The sequence below is a fragment of the Papio anubis genome, chromosome 10, assembly GCF_008728515.1.
Source record: "Papio anubis isolate 15944 chromosome 10, Panubis1.0, whole genome shotgun sequence".
NCBI classification, from domain to species: domain Eukaryota; kingdom Metazoa; phylum Chordata; class Mammalia; order Primates; family Cercopithecidae; genus Papio; species Papio anubis.
The window spans coordinates 74885804-74905046 of NC_044985.1; the positions used below are offsets into that span (position 1 = coordinate 74885804).

Genomic DNA, 19243 nt, shown 5'->3' on the forward strand with positions numbered 1-19243 from the left:
ACGTGATTAATTGCCATAACATTTCAACACATTTCATAGATAGGCTAAGGTTTCCTTTTGCCTATAGAACACCAGGGTAACTTCATATATTTCATATACATATTCTTCAGGTTTCAAATGGAGTCATTTTGAGCACCTTTTCCCCGAGCTCCTGGTAAATGACTTAAAATTTATAGAAAAACATGTTGCCAATGTTTTGCTAAAGAGAAAGCAAGTGGGAAAAGAAGTAATGTTTTATTTGTATATCACTTTATATTTATGAAAACCTTTACACTTTACAATTCTAGCATATTGTAAATGCTCAATCAATGCTTGCTAAATGAAGAACGAGTGGCACTCCTGACATTGCTATGAATAGAGTAGGTGGATATAAGTAGTATGTCAACTTTAAAAAGGAAAAACTTGAAGATCAAATAGGCGAAATGACGCCTGCCTAATGTGTGAGGCTTCTAAGGGGCAATCTGAAGTTTCCTGAGCCTGAACCATTTGTCTTTCCAAATATTGGAGAGAGAGATATATATTCCACACAAAATTGGAACATTTGTTCCCATGCTACTATCAACATTGTCCTATCTATCAATGTATTTTAATGACAACAGAGAACAGGAGTTGAAAATAGCATTACAATTTTTCATCATACTATTGTTAAACCCCTGCTATGATTTGGATGAAAACGTATTTTCTAACTAAAACTTACACGTAGATGAGAGGAATAAGTTCTAGTGCTGTAACACTAGGATGAATATGGTTAACAGTAACTTAGTGTATATTTTCAAAAAGCTAAGAGGACTTTGAATGTTCACAACACAAAGTAATGATAAATGTTTGAGGTGATGGATATGCTGATTATCCTTTGATCATAACACATTGTTTATATTTATGGAAATATCACTCTATATTCCACAAATATTTACAATTGTGTATCAAATAAAAATAAAAGGAAATTTTTTAAAAATAAAAATAAACACCGAAAAAAATCACTACTAAGATCTGAGTCTTTTGGAGAGCTGAATTCAAAGCTGAAAAAAGGAAGAAGAAGGAATACATAGTCCTAGGACATTTTCTACTGCAGCCTCTGGGAACGCCTTTAGGCATCCTTCAGCAGGTTTCTTTGCTTTCACTGTCTAGGGACTACTTTCTCGTGAAAATTGTGTACGTTGCTTCTGAAAACTGAGTGCCTGTCTGTTCTTTTTGCATGCAGTTCCTAGAAGAACCCGCTAACGGGGCATTTTCTCCCACTGTCTGTGAGCTGGTGGTGCCGCTTTGGCTCTGTGGCCTGTAGCTTGCAAAAGGAGATGACCTGCCCTAAAATGTCACTCGCGCCCATCAAAACCACAGTCACCGGCTGCCGTAGCTGCGAGCTTTTTTTCTGAAACCCAGGTAGCTAATCTAAAGGCAGACATTACAGCTCTAGAGAAGCTAGCTAGAAAGTGAAGAGGGGCTCACTTTCAGCCTCCGCGAGGACACACCTCCGCAGCCGCCGCAGCTCCTCGGCCCCGGCTGGGAGATTCGCCCGGGCACAGTGGCGCGGGCCTGCGGGGCGGTTTCCGCGGAGAGCCCGTGCCAGGGCGCGTCTGTGGGTCGTGGAGTCGGGCGCTTCCTTCTATAATAACCCTCCTCAGGCAGGTTAAAATGAAGCAACAGTCAAAACGCCAAGGGAAAGCAAAGCTTCAGAGCATCCTGCCTAATAAGCGTGTCCTCCTCGCGAGAGGCAGCGAGAAGGTGTGGTCTGGCCACTTACCTAGCGCTCTCTCAGCACAGGTCCCAGGCGGTGCTCAAGTCCAAAGTCAGAAGCGCCCCTCACAGTCCCTAGGAGAAAGCCGCTGACGCCATCGTCAGTAGGGGATTTGCATTTCTCCTCCCACTTGAGGCTTTCCTGTGCGTCAGTGTTCGAGTCTCTGGGACTTTACTTGGGTCGGTTCCCACCCACTTTATTCTAGAAATGCTAACACGCAGAAACTGGAGCCCCTTCATCGGGCGTCCTCTTCCCTCTTATCCTTCCCAACCGCTCCCGCAGGTGGTTCAGGAGTGCCAGGAGAAAGGGGAGGGGCGGGGTGCACATTTTCTTCAGTGGTTTCCTTAGACAATCCGAGATCCGCTGCAAAGTTACTTACCTGGAACTCAGTTCTTCAGCTTCCTCTCTCCCTAGTATAAGACTCCACTCAGCCTGGGGAGCCACCCCTGGGCTGGAAGGGGTGGGTAGCCAGGATTAAAACACCAAACTCGTAGACCTTACCGGTCTCCAATTCCAGCGGGGCCCGCCCACTCTGAGAAGGGTGACCTGACCCAGAGGTTTGGGCCAACTCCTGGGTAGGCGACCAGTGCCTGCCCTTCCTGGCCTAGCCTCCTCCTACTCTCCCTGAGTGGCCTTGTCCCTGGTTGTTACGGTGCGTTCTTCTCCCTTTGTGACATCAGCCTGTTCTAGAATCACAGAGTTGGAGGAAGTCTTCGTCCCATCTAATGCTAAATCCTCTTTCATATCTGAAGAGACCCAGTGAGATGACCAAGATGACTCAATAAGTTAGCCATGGAGCCTGATAAGAGCCCAGGTGTTTCCCTTCACCTCAGTGGTCTTTTAATTTCATCTCCTTGTAGTTAGTTCTTAACTCCTTGATTCACAGTAGGGGCCCTATAAATGTTCAATAAAATAAAGACAAGTCCAGGCGTGGTGGCTCACACCTGTAATCCTGGCACTTTGGGAGGCTGAGGTGGGAGGACTCCTTGAGCCCAGGAGTTTGAGACCAGCCCAGGCAACACAGTAAAACCCCACTGTGTATTAAAAATCAATAAAAATGTTTAAAAAAGTAAAATTAGTAAAATAAAGGCAAAAATAAAGACAGACAGACTGAAAGAAAGGTAGGAAGTGTCACTCAATTTGATTATACACATGCTTAGAGCAATATACCAAGGTAAAATGCCTGCCTCCCTCTCCCCTGACCGGTATCACACAGGTACACTCTCTGGATTCTTCTCTCCCAGGTGACATTATTATCATGTGCTGAAACTTACAACCCACCCCCAAACAGGTCAATCAACCCAAAGTCACACTTTCCATATCACTCTAAATTTCCTGGTTAAGTAGGCCTGGTCCCCACTGCTTGTTCAGTGGGCAGTTTCCAGGAGTTTATGCTGCTGTAACCCTACATGAGAAAGTGCCAATTTCAGGCTAGTCCATAAGCTACTAAGCAAAGTCTGATTTTCTTCGGGGGAAGCTGTCACTGCCTATAGGAAAAAAATCCAAATTCTTGGCACTTTAAGTTTTGTACAGTTTGGTCCCGACCTATCCAGGAAACTTTTCTCTCCTATAAGAGCCCACGATGTGACCCAAAACAGTCACCTCAGCTACCAAGATTAACCTCATTTTTCACTACCGATGCTTTCTTCAACTGGATATTCCTTCCTGAGCCTACCTACTTAGTAAAATCCTATCTTCTCAGTGAAGACTTCCCGATGACCTGAACCCACAGCAATGTTTCCCTGCTCCAAATTCTTGTCATACTTCCTGTCCAAACCAGCGCTCTCCAAGAGAAATAAAATGCAAGCCACATATGTAATTGCAAATTTTCTCATAGCCACATTAAAAAGGAAAAAAGCACAGGTAAAATTAATTTTAATATTGTAAATAACCCGGTATATACAAGAATCTTAACATTTTGGCATATAATCAATATAAAAAATTATTAATAAGATACTTTGCATTCTTTATTTCATACTCAATCTCTGAAGTCTGGTGTGTATTTAGCTCTTACAGGGCATGTCAGTTAGGACTAGCCACATTCCAAGCCACATGTGGCTAGTGGCTGCCATGTTGGACAGTGCACATTTAGACCACTTATTCAGCACTTTTCACTTCCTGCCTCATAGTGTTAGTCACACTGGTTTTACATGTCCTTATCATTATCATATTCAATTGTTGAGTGCCTGCTGTACAAAACAGAGAGTTTGTTCTCTTCTTCCTTTTCAGGGCCTTACCTTGGGGCTCCGACAGCAGTTCCTAAACTGTTTGTTCTCAAGATACCGTTATTCCCTTAAAAATTGTTGACAAACCCAAGGAATGTTTGTGTATTACTGTTCGGGATGAAATTTTTATTTACTGTGTTAAAACTTAAATCTGAGAAAAAATGAAAATCTGCATTTAATTTATTCCTTTAAAATGACAGTAATAAACCCACTGTGTGTTAAACATGTTTTAAGAAAAACAAATATATCTTCCAGCACGAAAAACTTAATGAGAAGAGTGGCATTTTAGAAATCTCTTTAATGTCTGATTTGAGAGAAGACAGCTGGATTCTCATATCTGTTTCTGCACTTAATCTGCTGCGAAGTATTATTCTGGTTGACATATTTGAAGAAAGTATGGACTCACACATTTATGTAGTTGGAAAAGGGGAGTATTATAATGACCTTTTCAAATAATTATTCTTCTTTGATATCACATCAAAACTTAACGAGTGGTAGTTTCTGAAGGGCTAGTTGCATTGTGAAATCTGAAACCTTATCAATATACTTTATGTATACTGTTACATTCAAATATTTTGTTGTATATATTTTGAATATTACCCACAAATTATTTTGCAATGTCAGACACTGGTCATTTGAAAAACATTAGTCCACTGAAGTATGCAGATTTTCTAAATGCTGACACATTTCATCATACAATATTCAGAAATTCATGTAATATCAATGTTGATCTCATCATGTAAAGTAGTTTAAATACTGGGAAGCAGTCAAGCTTATGATGATGGATACAAGCTCTCCAAATTCTAATTTTTGAGAGCTTGAAAGCTCAGTTTTATTATTGGCAACAGATACTACCAGTTGTGTTTCTTGAAGTGACAGGCTCATCTTGGCAACTCAAACAATCACGCAAGTGCTTTTCCTTGAGATGACCATCATGCTTTAATATGTGCCTTTTCCATTTCATCACAAAGAATATTAAAAAGACATGTACTTAAGGTCTGAGATTTAATAAAATTAATAATTTTTACCGCTTCATCAAAAACATTCTTAAGTCAAACTGGCATTTTAAAATTTTTATTGTAAGTGCATGGTGGTGAAAGATACAACTGCTAGTATAATTTGGCACCACTTCCTTGCTTCGTGCTAAGGCCCCAACAGTTTTACCCACCATTGCTCTGGTACCATTGGTGCAAATGTCAGTAGAGGAGTGAAAAGACAAAACCATATTAGTATTATTATAAAAATACTCACAGATGCCCTAAAAAGATCTCGGGAGCCACTCCCAGGGATCTCCATGTTAACACTTAGAGAACTGTTGCTCTTTTTGCCATATGCTGCCAACTGTAGCTTGTTTAGCCAGAGATGTCCATGATGAGGGACTCTGCCCAAATGCACACTTTTTTCTTGGTTAAAGCTTCTGCCTTGAACCTCTGTGTTCCTTCTCTATTTCATGAGTGGAGCAAAACATCTAACAAAGGGCACTTCTATGTCCAATTTTTTTCTCTTTTTTAGGATCAAAACTAAATAAGCAGGTCCTCAGTTTCTTGGCCCTACACTGGCCCTGGCCTCGTCAGTCCCTCAGAGACAAAGACCAAAAAAAAAAAAAGAAAAAAAAAATTCGAAGTAAGATGAAGAACAAACCAAATGGTAAAATGAAACCCCTGTAAGGTTTTCCAAATTCAAAGGCCCCCACAGATTTCTGTCTCCTTTCTAAAACAGCCACCCAGTTGCCCTGGTGATAAGCCCTATATCTCATTTTTTTGCTGCATCATCCTAAGAAGAAAATCCCAGATTAAAGACTTTCAGAAAAGTAGATTCTAGTTCTGGTGTGTCAATTTCTAGCGGTACAAAGTTGTGTAAGTTATCTAACTTCTCTAACCCCAAAACTCCCTGTCTATAAAAGTGGGGATATTATATCCCACCTGAAATTGCTGGGAGGAGTCAAAGATATAATATAAGAAATGGGATCAGGTTAAATGGTGAATCAATAGCTGTTAATAATAGAATAATAAACAAGTTATGAGTAACTTTGGCAGTCACCAAGTTAACCCTCCAACTTCTCTGCCACCTTCCTGTACAGAGCGGAAATGGAGATAAAGAGAGGCCGGGTGGGATAGGCAGGTTGACAGTCGTAAATAGAAGACAGGGTAGATTCAAAATCAGTTCTGACTGTGCTTTTCCCACTCTGCCCAGTGGAGCTGCTTTTGTGGGAAACAGAGAGAGGAAGCGAGAGGATATCACTCTTGCTGCTGTAAGAGAAGTAAACCAGCTCCACCTTCTCCCAATTTTTGTACAAAAAATATAAACATTTGCTGGTTTCAGTTTTGTGGTATCACCATACTTCTCCTCTCCTCTCTTAAGTGTCCTGAGGAACTGGGGTGAGCTGGAGTTGGAGGTTGGACAGACAATATGCACACACAGAAAGATGTGTTGGGTTCCCTGGTTGCATATGTTAGTGCCACATGAGTAGGACAGCGAGGATTATTGGGATAAGATGGCCTGGTGCAAATCTCATCAACTCATCTGTGTGCAGGTTGCTCTAGCTCTATCAGAACAGGAACATTGTCTTGTGAAAGGGCTTAATATCAATCTTGTTAATTTTCTGAAGTCCAGTTCCCAATGACTCTGCTCCCTCTACTGCCATCTCAGAAGCGTTGCAATTTACAAATCATATTCATATACCTCCATGCCAGACATAGTGCCAAGAACTTCACATGCATTGTTTTAGTTAATCCTCACAGCACTCCACAGGATTAAATATCAAGATTATCTCCAATTGGCAGATAAGGGGACAGAGGTTTAGTGAGCTTTAGTGAGGCTAATCAGAGGTAAGGACCGATTTGGGATTCAAACGCAGGACTGTCTGACTTAGAAACAATGCCCATAACCATTCTGCATTACTAAAACTCTTATCTGCTCTTATGAGAAAAGCAATAACTTGCTCAGAGAGCTATAGAGGAAATAAGTTTGATGACTTAAACATGAATTCCAAAAAAGAGAGGATCAGCTGCGTGAGCTTTAAAACAATCTTTTGACGTTTTTGCCCTGGGCCACATTGGAAGAATTGTCTTGGGCCGTATGCAGCCCATGGGCTGGAAACACTTTGTCTACAGTTTTCTTTTCTTGTAATGTCTTCTGGAAGCTTGGGTAGAATTGGTATTATTTCTTCCTTAAATGTTTGAAAAAAATCACCAGTGAAGTAATCTCTGAATGGAGTTTTTTGGTGGGAAATTTTTAAACTACAAATTCAATTTATTAGATCTAGGACTACTTAGGTTACCTATTTTTTCTTGAGTGAGCTTTGCTGGTTTGTGTCTTTCAAAGTATTTATATATTTCATCTAGGCTGTTATTAGAGACATAAAGTTGTTTATAATATTCCTTTTTAGCAAGTTATTCTTTTAATTCCCTTTTATTCCAGTTATTCTTTTAATAGCTAGAAAATCTGTAATAATCTTACCTCTCTCAATTCTGATATTGGTAGTCTGTGTCTTCCTTTTTTTCTCCCAGGATAGTTTTACTAAAAGTTTATCAATTTTATTTATATTCTCAAAGAACAAACTTTTGGTTTCATGGATTTTTTCTATTGTGTTTCTGCCTTCTGTTTCATTGACTTCTACTCTTCATTTCCTTTTATTTACTTCTGTTTCAGTTTGCTTTTCTTTCATATATATATATATATATATATATTTTTTTTTTTTTTCTTTTGAGATGGAGTCTTGCATTGTCACCCAGGCTGGAGTGCAGTGGCACAATCTCGGCTGCAACCTCCGCCTCCCAGTTTCAAGAGATTCTCCTGCCTCAGCCTCCTAAGTAGCTGGGATTACAGGCATGCACCACCATGCCCAGTTAATTTTTGTGTTTTTAGTAGAGACCGGGTTTCACTGTATTGGCCATGCTGGTCTCAAATGCCTGACTTTGTGATCCGCCTGCCTCAGCCTCTGAAAGTGCTGAGATTACAGGTCTTATATATTTTAAGGCAGAAACTTAGGTAATTGATTGGATCTTTCTTCTTTCCTGATATAAGCATCTATATATTTCTTCCTTTTCTTTGCTTAAGCTATATCAAATAAATTTTGATATGTTGTATTTTAATTTTCATTTATTCTACTTAAAATTTCCCTTGTGATTTCTTCTTTGATTTATGATGTTTGGGTTTTAATTAATTAATTAATTAGAATTGTGACTTTTGCTTTCCAAACATATGGATCATTTTCCAATATTTTTCTCATATCCATTTTTAATTTAATTCCATTGTGGTTAGATAACATACTTTTTTGTTGTTTGAATTATTTAAAATTTATTGAGTCTTGTTCTATGGCTGAGAATATTTTGGTCAATGTTTAGGACACTTAAAAGAATGTGTTCTTTGCTGCTGTTGGATGAAGAGTTTTTGCAGTCTCAGTGAGGTCAAGTTGGTTGATAGTATTATTCAAGTCTTCTATATCATTCCTGATTTTCTTCCCATTTATTCAATCTATTATCAGAGGAATATTTAAATCTTCAGCTATAATCCTGGATTTGTCTGTCTTCTTTCAGTTCTTTTACATTTCATGTCACGTATTTTGAAGCTCTGCTATTAAGTGCATAGACATTTAGAATTGTTTTGTCCTTTTGATGATTTTCCTTTTACTTTTATGAAATGACCCTTGTTATCCCTGTTAATATTTTTTGCTCTTGACGTCTACTTCGTCTTATATTTATATAGCCACTGCAGCTTTCTATGATTAGTGTGAGCATGATATATTATTTTCCCAATCTTTTACTTTTTACTTATTTATTTATATTTGAAATGTTTCTTGTAGGTAGCATATAATTGGGTCTCGCCTTTTTATCCAACTTAACAATTTCTGCTTTCATCATGTATAAAGAGCTTTTTCCACTCTGGCTGTTGAGAATATAAATTATGCCTAGCCTTGTGTGCGCTCCAGAAATTTTTCCACCTACTCCTCTTTAGTGATTTCTCCCCACCCCTCATCTTTGAGTAGCTCCTTTGCAAACATGGACTATTCAGCACTCAGCTGAAGAATCAAGGGGAGCCTTCTGCAGTCTTCTTCCTGGTACTCTGCCCTGTAAATTCTGGCCAGGTTGGCCTCACCAAACTCTCAACTCTGCCTCCTCAACTCTGAGAGAATGCCAGGCTCTATTCAAGTTTCCTCTTTCTGTGCTGGAGCTTGGAAACTTTCTCTAAAAAGTAAGCTAGGAGAATAATAAAGATTACCTCATTTGTTCACTTCTCTTGCACTGCTTCTTTGTCAATTTCTGAAAAATGATTGTTTCACGGTTTGTGTTTGTTTGCTTAGCTGTGTGTTTAATGTAAGTGGGTAATCCACTATGGAGGGGTTGCCAGATTTAGCAAAAGAAAATAAAATAAGACTGCCAGTTAAATTCGAATGTCAGACCAATAACGAAGAGTTTTTTCAGTATATGTATGACCCATATTTATAGTATAAGTTTGTTTGAAATTCAAATTACAGTGGGTTTCCAGAATTTTTATCTGGCAACCCTAATCCCTGTTAATCTATTATGTCCAAAGGCAGAAGTCCCCTGAAACTATTTTAGGTGCTAAAGCTTGTACTTGTTGGAAATCTATTCAATTAAGTATGAAATATTTACTGAGCTCATACATCACAATGAGAATAATTTAGGGTTGAACTGGCAGAGAAGACAAAATAAGCATATGAAATTAATAATGCTCAGTTGAATGGCAATGCCAAATGTAAATGCCACAGGAATTCAGAAGAATGACCACAATGAACTGAAGTAGTCAGAAAAAGCCAGAAGATGAGTTTAATAAAAAAAGTGAAGGATGAAAGAACTGTATTCAGGTATGCAGAACAGTGATGCTCAGCCTGCTTAGAGAAGGTCGAGTCCCGACCCAGTACTAAGACTGGCATCCTTCTATACAGGGAGAAGAATAACCTAAACCAAAGATTTATGGAGGGTCATTACAAACAAGATTAGTTGGTATCAGTGTCTCTGAGAATAGCTGTTTAGTTTGCTCATTATGCAAGAGTGACTGGTTGAGGGGGATGAGTGAGGACTGAAATCTAAACTGTGCTTCAGTTCCCAAGACATAAGTGTTGGTGCAGGGCTGCAGCCAATTGGAGGAAGAAATGATTTTTCTAATTTGAATGTACCTTGTGGGACATCTGAGGCCCTGGTGGGAGCTTCAGTGTCTTCCTTCTGAGTAACTGTGGTATGATGACTCTGTTACTCTGACCCAGCTTTTTTAGTGCTAGAGTCACTATGGGGAGAGATGGGTGGAGATGTTAGAAGATACATCATCTCTGAGCTGTGAGCATTCTGTACCGGGCTATTGTGCAGAAGAGGGTGAGAAGAGACAGGATGAAATTTGTTTTATAGTTGGGGGGAACAAAGTAGGTGAAGTGAGATGGAGCTGATAGGGCTTTAGATTAATATGCGATAGAACCCTTCCAAAGTTCAGCACCAGCACCCAGAGGTCTGAATATTAACGGTCTGAAATATTGGTGCCATCCAATAAAGAGTGGCCCCTAAATCAAGCACTGTGAACTCAAAGCCCTCCTGGGACAACAAGATGATGGGGCCTATGAAGAATCTATCTTTCTTTCTTTCTTTCTTTCTTTCTTTCTTTCTTTCTTTCTTTCTTTCTTTCTTTCTTTCTTTCTCTCTCTCTCTCTCTCTCTCTCTCTCTCTCTTCCTTCCTTCCTTCCTTCCATCCTTCCTTTCTTTCTTTCTTTTTGACAGAGTCTCACTCTGTCGCCCAGGCTGGAGTGCAATGGCATGATCTTGGCTCACTGCAACCTCTGCCTCCCAGGTTAAAATGATTCTCCTGCCTCAGCCTCCCCAGTAGCTGGGATTACAGGCCTGCACCACCATGCCTGGCTAAATTTTTGAATATTTTTAGTAAAGACGGGGTTTCACCATGTTGGCCAGGCTGGTCTCAAACTCCTGACCTCAAGTGATCCATCTGCCTCAGCCTCCCAATGTCTGGGATTACAGGCTTGAGCCACTGCATCTGGCCAGAGAATCTAACAGGAAGCTGCGAATCTGGATTTTTAAGAAAAGATCACCTGCATTTCAATTGTTAGTATAATTCAAAGAACTTAACCACATACACACACACACACACACACACACACACAACCAAAACACAGTATATACCCACATTGTTCTAACTAAATAATACACATCTATAGGTGTGAATGCTGCCAAATTTCCTTCTCTGTTTGAAAGCAATATTTCCCAGCCCTAATCATCCTATGCACTGTCACTATTATCTACTGGGAGTCTCCCAAAAATGGGAGAGAAAGGGAAGAGGAAGGAAGAAGAGAACCAAACCAAATGTTACTCTTTATAGTCAGGTGGGTGAATGTAAGTATTTTGGAGAATGTGAACCAGAACAGTTACTTTCACCCCTCTTATCATTCAGCAGTTTGATCTTTTTAAAAGAATGAGGTGGAATAGGAACAGCTCCGGTCTGCAGCTCCCAGCGTGATCAACACAGAAGATGGGTGATTTCTGCATTTCCAACTGAGGTACCTGGTTCATCTCACTGGGACTGGTTGGACAGTGGGTGCAGCACACAGAGGGCAAGCCGAAGGAGGGAGGGGCATCGCCTCACCCAGGAAGTGCAAGGGGTTGGGGGATTTCCCTTTCCTAGCCAAGCGAAGCCGTGACAGACTGTACCTGGAAAAATGGGACACTCTTGTCCAAATACTGCACTTTTCCCATGGTCTTAGCAACCAGCAGACCAGGAGATTCTCTCCTATGCCTGGCTCAGCAGGTCCCATGCCCATGGAGCCTTGCTCATTGCTAGCACAGCAGTCTGAGATCAACCTGTGAAGCTGTAGCCTGGCAGGGGGAGGGGTTTCCACCATTTCTGAGGCTTGTGTAGGTAAACAAAGTGGCCAGGAAGCTCAAACTGAGCAGATCCCACAGCAGCTCAGCAAGGTCTCTGCCTCTATAGACTCCACCACTGTGGGCAGAGAATAGCTGAAAAAAAGGCAGCAGAAACTTCTGCAGACTTAAACGTCCCTGTCTGACAGCTCTGAAGAGAGCAATGGTTCTCCTAGCATGGCATTTGAGTTCTGAGAAGGAAGAGACTGCCTCCTCAAGTGGGTCCCTGAACCCTGTGTAACCTAACTGGGAGACACCTCCCAGTAGGGGCTGACTGACACCTCATACAGGTGGGTGCCCCTTTGGGACGAAGCTTCCAGAGGAAGAATCAAGCATCAATAGTTGCTGTTCTGCAATATTTGCTGTTCTGCAGCCTCCGCTGGTGATACCCAGGCAAACAGCGTCTAGAGTGAACCTCCATCAAACTCCAACAGACCTGCAGCTGAGGGACCTGACTAGTAGAAGGAAAACTAACAAACAGAAAGGAATAGCATCAACATCAACAAAAAGGACATCCACATAAAAACTCCATCTGTAGGTCACCAATATCAAAGACCAAGGGTAGATAAAACCACAAAGCTGGGGAGAAAACAGAGCAGAAAAGCTGAGAATTCTAAAAACCAGAGTGCCTCTTCTCTTGCAAAGGATCACAGCTTCTTGCCAGCAAGGGAACAAAGCTGGATGGAGAGCGACTTTGATGAGCTGACAGAAGTAGGCTTCAGAAAGTCAGTAATAACAAACTTCTCCAAGCTAAAGGAGGATATCTGAAGCCATCGCAAGGAAGTTAAAAACCTTGAAAAAAGGTTAGACGAATGGCTAACTAGAATAAACAGTGCAGAGAAGACCTTAAATAACCTGATGGAGCTGAAAACCATGGCATGAGAACTTTGTGATGCATGCACAAGCCTCAATAGCCCATTTGATCAAGTGGAAGAAAGGATATCAGTGATTGAAAGTCAAATTAATGAAATAAAGCAAGAAGAAAAGGTTAGAGAAAACAAGAGTAAAAAGAAACAAAGCCTCCAATAAATATAGGACTATGGGGAAAGACCAAATCTACATTTGATTGGTGTACCTGAAAGTGACGGGGAGAATGGAACCAAAGTGGAAAACACTCTTCAGGATATTATCCAGGAGAACTTCCCCAACTTAGCAAGGCAGGACAACATTCAAATTCAGGAAATACAGAGAACACCACAAATATATTCCTCGACAAGAACAACCCCAAGACACATAATTGTCAGATTCAGCAAGGTTGAAATGAAGGAAAAAATGTTAAGGGTAGCCAGAGAGAAAGGTCAGGTTACACACAAAGAGAAGCCCATCAGACTAACAGTAGATCTCTCGACAGAAACCCTACAAGCCAGAAGAGAATGGAGGCCAATATTCAACATTCTTAAAGAAAAAATTTTCAACTCAGAATTTCATATCCAGCCAAATTAAGCTTCATAAGTGAAGGAGAAATAAAATCCTTTACAGACAAATGCTGAGAGATTTTGTCACCACCAGGCCTGCCTTATAAGAGCTCCTGAAGGAAGCACTAAACATGGAAAGGAACAACTGGTACCAACACTGCAAAAGCATGCTAAATTGTAAAGACTATTGATGCTAGAAAGAAACTGCATCAATTAACAGGCAAAATAACCAGCTAACACCATAATGATACATTAATGATACATATTAATGATCAAATTAACACATAACAATATTAAACTTAAATGTAAATGAGCTAAATGCCCCAATTAAAAGACACAGACTGGCAAATCGGATAAAGAGTCAAGACCCATCAGTGCACTGTATTCCGGAGACCCATCTCAGGTGCAGAGACACAAATAGGCTCAAAATAAAGGGATGGAGGGAGATCTACCAAGCAAATGGAAAGAAAAAAAAGCAGGGGTTGCAATCCTAGTCTCTGCTAAAACAGACTTTAAACCACCAAAGATCAAAAGAGACAAAGAAGGCCATTACATAATGGTAAAGGGATCAATTTAACAAGAAGAGCTAACTATTCTAAATATATACACACCCAATACAGGAGCACCCAGATTCATAAAGCAAGTTCTTAGACACCTACAATGAGACTTAGATTCCCAAACAATAATAATGGGAGACTTTAACACCCCACTGTCAATATTAGACAGATCAATGAGACAGAGATTAACAGGGATATCCAGGACTTGAACACAGCTCTGCACCAAGGGGACCTAACAGACATCTACAGAACTCTCTACCCCAAATCAACAGAATATACATTCTTCTCAGCACTGCATCACACTTATTCTAAAATTGACCACATAATTGGAAATAAAGCACTCCTCAGCAAATGTAAAAGAACAGAAATCACAACAAACTCTCTCAGACCACAGTGCAATCAAATTACAACTCAAGATTAAGAAACTTACTCAAAACCGCACAACTACATGGAAACTGGACAACCTGCTTCTGAATGACTACTGGGTACATAACGAAATGAAGGCAAAAATAAAGATGTTTTTTGAAACCAATGAGAACAAAGATACAACATACCACAATCTCTGGGACACATTTAAAGCAGCGTATAGAGGGAAATCTATAGCACTAAATGCCCACAAGAGAAAGCAGGAAAGATCTAAAATCGAGACCCTAACATCACAATGAAAAGAATTAGAGAAGCAAGAGCAAACACATTCAAAAGCTAGCAGAAGGCAAGAAATAACTAAGATCAGAGCAGAACTGAAGGAGATAGAGACCCAAAAAACCTTCAAAACATCAGTGAATCCACAAGCTGGTTTTTTGAAAAGATCAACAAAATTGATAGACCGCTAGTAAGACTAACATAGAAGAAAAGTGAGAAGAACCAAACAGACGAAAAAAAAAAAAAAAGATAAACGGGATATCACCACCAATCCCACAGAAATACAAACTACCATTAGAGAATACTGTCAACACCTCTAGGCAAATAAAGTAGAAGATCTAGAAGAAATGAATCAATTCCTGGACACATACACCCTCCCAAGACTAAACCAGTAAGAAGTTGAATCCCTGAATAGACCAACAACAGGCTCTGAATTCGAGGCAATAATTAATAGCCTACCAAACGAAAAAAGTCCAGGACCAGATGGATTCACAGCCGAATTCTACCAGAGGTACAAAGAGGAGCTGGTACCATTCCTTCTGAAACTATTCCAATCAATAGAAAAAGAGGAAATCCTCCCTAACTCTTATGAGGCCAGCATCATCCTTATACCAAAGCCTGGAAGAGACACAACAAAAAAAGAGAATTTTAGACCAATAACCCTGATGAATATCGATGCAAAAATCCTCAATAAAATGCTGGCAAACCAAATCCAGCAGCGCAACAAAAAGCTTATCCACCATGATCAAGTCAGCTTCATCCCTGGGATGCAAGGCTGGTTCAACATATGCAAATCAATGAATATAATCCATCACATAAACAGAACCAATGACAAAAACCACATGATTATCTCAGTAGATGCAGAAAAGGTCTTCAACAAAATTCAACAGGCTTCATGCCAAAAACTCAATAAACTAGGTATTGATGGAATGTATCTCAAAATAATAAGAGCTATTTATGAAAAACCCACAGCCAATATCATACTAAATGAGCAAAAACTGGAAGCATTCCCTTTGAAACCCAGTACAAGACAGGGATGCCCTCTCTTACCACTCCTATTCAAAATAGTATTGGAAATTCTGGCCAGGGAAATCAGGCAAGAGAAAGAAATAAAGCGGATTCAATTAGGAAAAGAGGAAGTCAAATTGTCCCTGTTTGCAGATGACATGGTTGTATATTTAGAAAATCCCATTGTCTCAGCCCAAAATCTCCTTAAGCTGATAAGCAACTTCAGCAAAGTCTCAAGATACAAAATCAATGTGAAAAAATCACAAGCATTCCTATACACCAATAACAGACAAACAGAGAGTCAAATCATGAATGAACTCCCATTCACAATTGCTACAAAGAGAATAAAATACTAAGGAATCCAACTTACAAGGGATGTGAAGGACCTCTTCAAGGAGAACTATAAACCACTGCTCAGCGAAATAAAAGAGGACACAAAGAAATGGAAGAACATTCCATGCTCATGGATAGGAAGAACCAATATTGTGAAAATGGCCATACTGCCCAAGGTAATTTATAGATTCAATGCCATCTCCATCAAGCTACCAATTACTTTTTTCACAGAATTGGAAAAAACTACTCTAAAGTTCTTATGGAACCAAAAATGAGCCCACATTGTCAAGACAATCCTAAGCAAAATGAACAAAGCTTGAGGCATCACACTACCTGACTTCAAACTATACTACAAGGCTACAGTAACCAAAACAGCATGGTACTGGTACCAAAGCAGAGACAGACCAATGAAACAGAACAGAGGCCTTAGAAATAACACCACACATCTACAACCATCTGATCTTTGACAAACCTGACAAAAACAAGAAATGGGGAAAGGATTCCCTATTTAATAAATGGTGCTGGGAAAACTGGCTACCCATACGCAGAAAGCTGAAACTGGATCCCTTCCTTACACCTTATACAAAAATTAATTCAAGATGCATTAAAGACTTAAATGTTAGATGTAAAACCATAAAAACCCTAGAAGAAAACCTAGGCAATACCATTCAAGACATAGGCATGGGCAAGAACTTCATGACTAAAACACCAAAAGCAATGGCAAGCAATGACAAATTTGACAAATGGGATCTAATTAAACTAAACAGCTTCTGCACATCAAAAGAAGCTACCATCAGAGTGAACAGGCAACCTATGGAATAGAAGAAATTTTTGCAATTTACCCATCTGACAAAGGGCTAATATCCAGAATCTACAAAGAACTTAAACAAATTTATAAGAAAAATAAAACAGCCTCATCAAAAAGTGGGCAAAGGATATGAACAGACACTTCTCAAAAGAAGACGTTTATGCAGCCAACAGACATATGAAAAAATGCTCATCATCACTAGTCATCAGAGAAATGCAAATCAAAACCACAATGAGATACCATCTTAGAATGGCAATCATTAAAATGTCAGGAAACAACAGATGCTGGAGAGGATGTGGAGAAATAGGAACACTTTTACACTATTGGTGGGACTGTAAACTAGTTCAACCATTTTGGAAGACAGTATGGCGATTCCTCAAGGATCTAGAACTAAAAATACCATTTGACCCAGCCATCCCATTACTGGGTATATACCCAAAGGATTAAAAATCAGGCTGCTATAAAGACACATGCACACATATGTGTATTGCGGCACTATTCACAATAGCAAAGACTTGAACCAATCCAAATGTCCATCAATCATAGACTGGATTAAGAAAATGTGGCACATATACACTATGCAATACTATGCAACCATAAAGCAAGGAAAGTCTTTCAAGGTCCTTTGTAGGGGACATGGATGAAGCTGGAAACCATCATTCTCAGCAACCATCGAAGGACAAAAACCAAACACCGATGTTCCCCTACCTATAGGTGGTGGAATTGAACAAATGAGAACACTTGACATAGGACGGGGAACACACACCAGGGCCTGTCGGGAGTGGGGGGGGAGGGGGGAGGGGAGGAGCAGCATTAGAGATATACCTATCGTAAAATGACGAGTTAATGGGTGCAGCATTGACCAACATGGTAACATGTATATCGCATGTAATGAACCTGCACACATTTCACAGCATGGCACCCCATGGGCAGTCCCATAATAACCCCCCCACCAAAAAAAAAAAAAGGAATGAAGCAACCTGTAACTGGTTGGGGCAATAGATTCATCCGCAAAATTGCAGGCCAGGATCCTTATCTGGAGACAGTGAGGGTTGTAATAAATCTTTCCAGAAAAAGGCTTTATCTGATCATCATCAGCTTGGAATTCCTTGCTATAGCAAAATAATAATAATAATAATAATAATAATTATATATATATATATCCAAAGAAAATAACCACTTGAAACAAATACCCAAATTGTAGAAAATCTGTCATTAGAAGAATAGAACATTCTTTCTTCCATATGTAGAGATGACCAGTGGATGTGCAGTCCAAAAACTAAGGGAAATCAAACTGAACTAAATTAGATCATTCCACAGAAGATGAACCTATGTCTGTAGCTTTACTCAGTGTAAAAATAATGAACTCAATCTTAAAAATGAAGGGTTGGTATCTTCTTTCTCTTGAGAATTGTTTGGCTTCACAGAGTCACATCATTGTTGAGGAGCTGGAATAAATGCATGTTTTCCATTTGACTATTGCTTCCATTAATCTTTCCGGGTGGAGTACAAATTCTTTGTTTTATGCTACATGAGAGCAATGGGGAATAGTCTTACAACATAGAACACAGTTTTAAAATGGAAAAGCAAAGTACTATTTTAACAACAGTCCGTCCTTTCCCATAAATTGTTAAAGTTGGTCAAATTGCAAAGGGCTTCTTTTCCTTAGCCAGTTTTGGAGGCAGGAACTTAAAAAAGCACCAGAGGGCACTATTCTCACGTGAAAGCCAACTCGTGGCGCGACTAAAAACCCAAGCTTCTTTTGCGTTTATCTGTAAGAGAGTGCCTTTCACATTTAAACAAGACCAGTTTTAGTCTCCAGCCTTTTGGCATCTGTGATTGTATAATCTCTTGTCCTGAGATGTCACAAAGTTTATAGGATTAATAAACTAGACCCTTACCAACTTGCTCTATGGCTATGGCAAGTGTATCAGTCTTACTTTATACCAGGACGGATGTGGAAGAAGAGAGGATGCAAGCAATAGTGCTCACGTGAAAGGATTGTGAGGATTTATTCCTGTCTTTGTTTAACCTGAGCACCTGAATGGTGACATTGGACAGATTCATACCTGGGTATTTAGTTGTAATTTAGATAAAGCCTTTGTTCCTTAAGTATTTGGGTATGTCAAACTTACACAGGGTGGTGATGACAAGAGATAGCTCAGAGGTCTCTTGCCTGTCTCCAATATCCACCATACCACCCCATGTTATCTAGGTAAAGGTGGTTTCTTTGCTATACAACTTTAAGACAAATTCCCTGGCTGTCCCGAAAAAGTTGTCCCGTTTAAGTCCTCTATGGAAATTCTAGAGCCATCACTGCTTGCTAGTTGGTTGGTGGGTTTTTCCAGAGAATTTTCTCTAATAATCCAATTCACTTCCCATATAAAGGCGTAGACTCTGCATTCACTTCCTCATTGCTCCAAGGTTTAGAAAAACCCACGAGGAAATCACAAGGGCAGTAGTCATCGGTGTCAAGTGCTGCTCTCTATATATAAAAGATTAATAAAAATCAGGGACAAAAAGATCCATGGTAATGTATCAAAGAGCTGTCTATTTAGGCTCCCTTTTAGATGGCATTCAGTCTGCAGATTCTCTCAGGGTGGACAAGCTTGTCATGTTTGGCCCTGTCAGAAGCAGCCA

General features: G+C 39.9%; 1 protein-coding gene across 5 annotated transcripts in view; it reads right to left on the reverse strand.

Annotated features, from left to right (window-relative positions):
• Positions 1–2654, reverse strand: part of STAT4 (signal transducer and activator of transcription 4) — a 123368-nt gene extending 120714 nt beyond the window's left edge. The window contains exons 1-2 of one of the 5 annotated variants that reach the window (XM_009182643.4): positions 2115–2654; positions 1742–1809 (exon numbers count right to left, since the gene is read on the reverse strand). The gene's annotated coding sequence lies outside the window, so the exon portion shown is untranslated. The other 4 variants (XM_003907744.3, XM_021924382.2, XM_021924384.1 and 1 more) reach the window with 4 other exon arrangements.
• Between the last annotated feature and the right edge of the window lie 16589 nt (positions 2655–19243).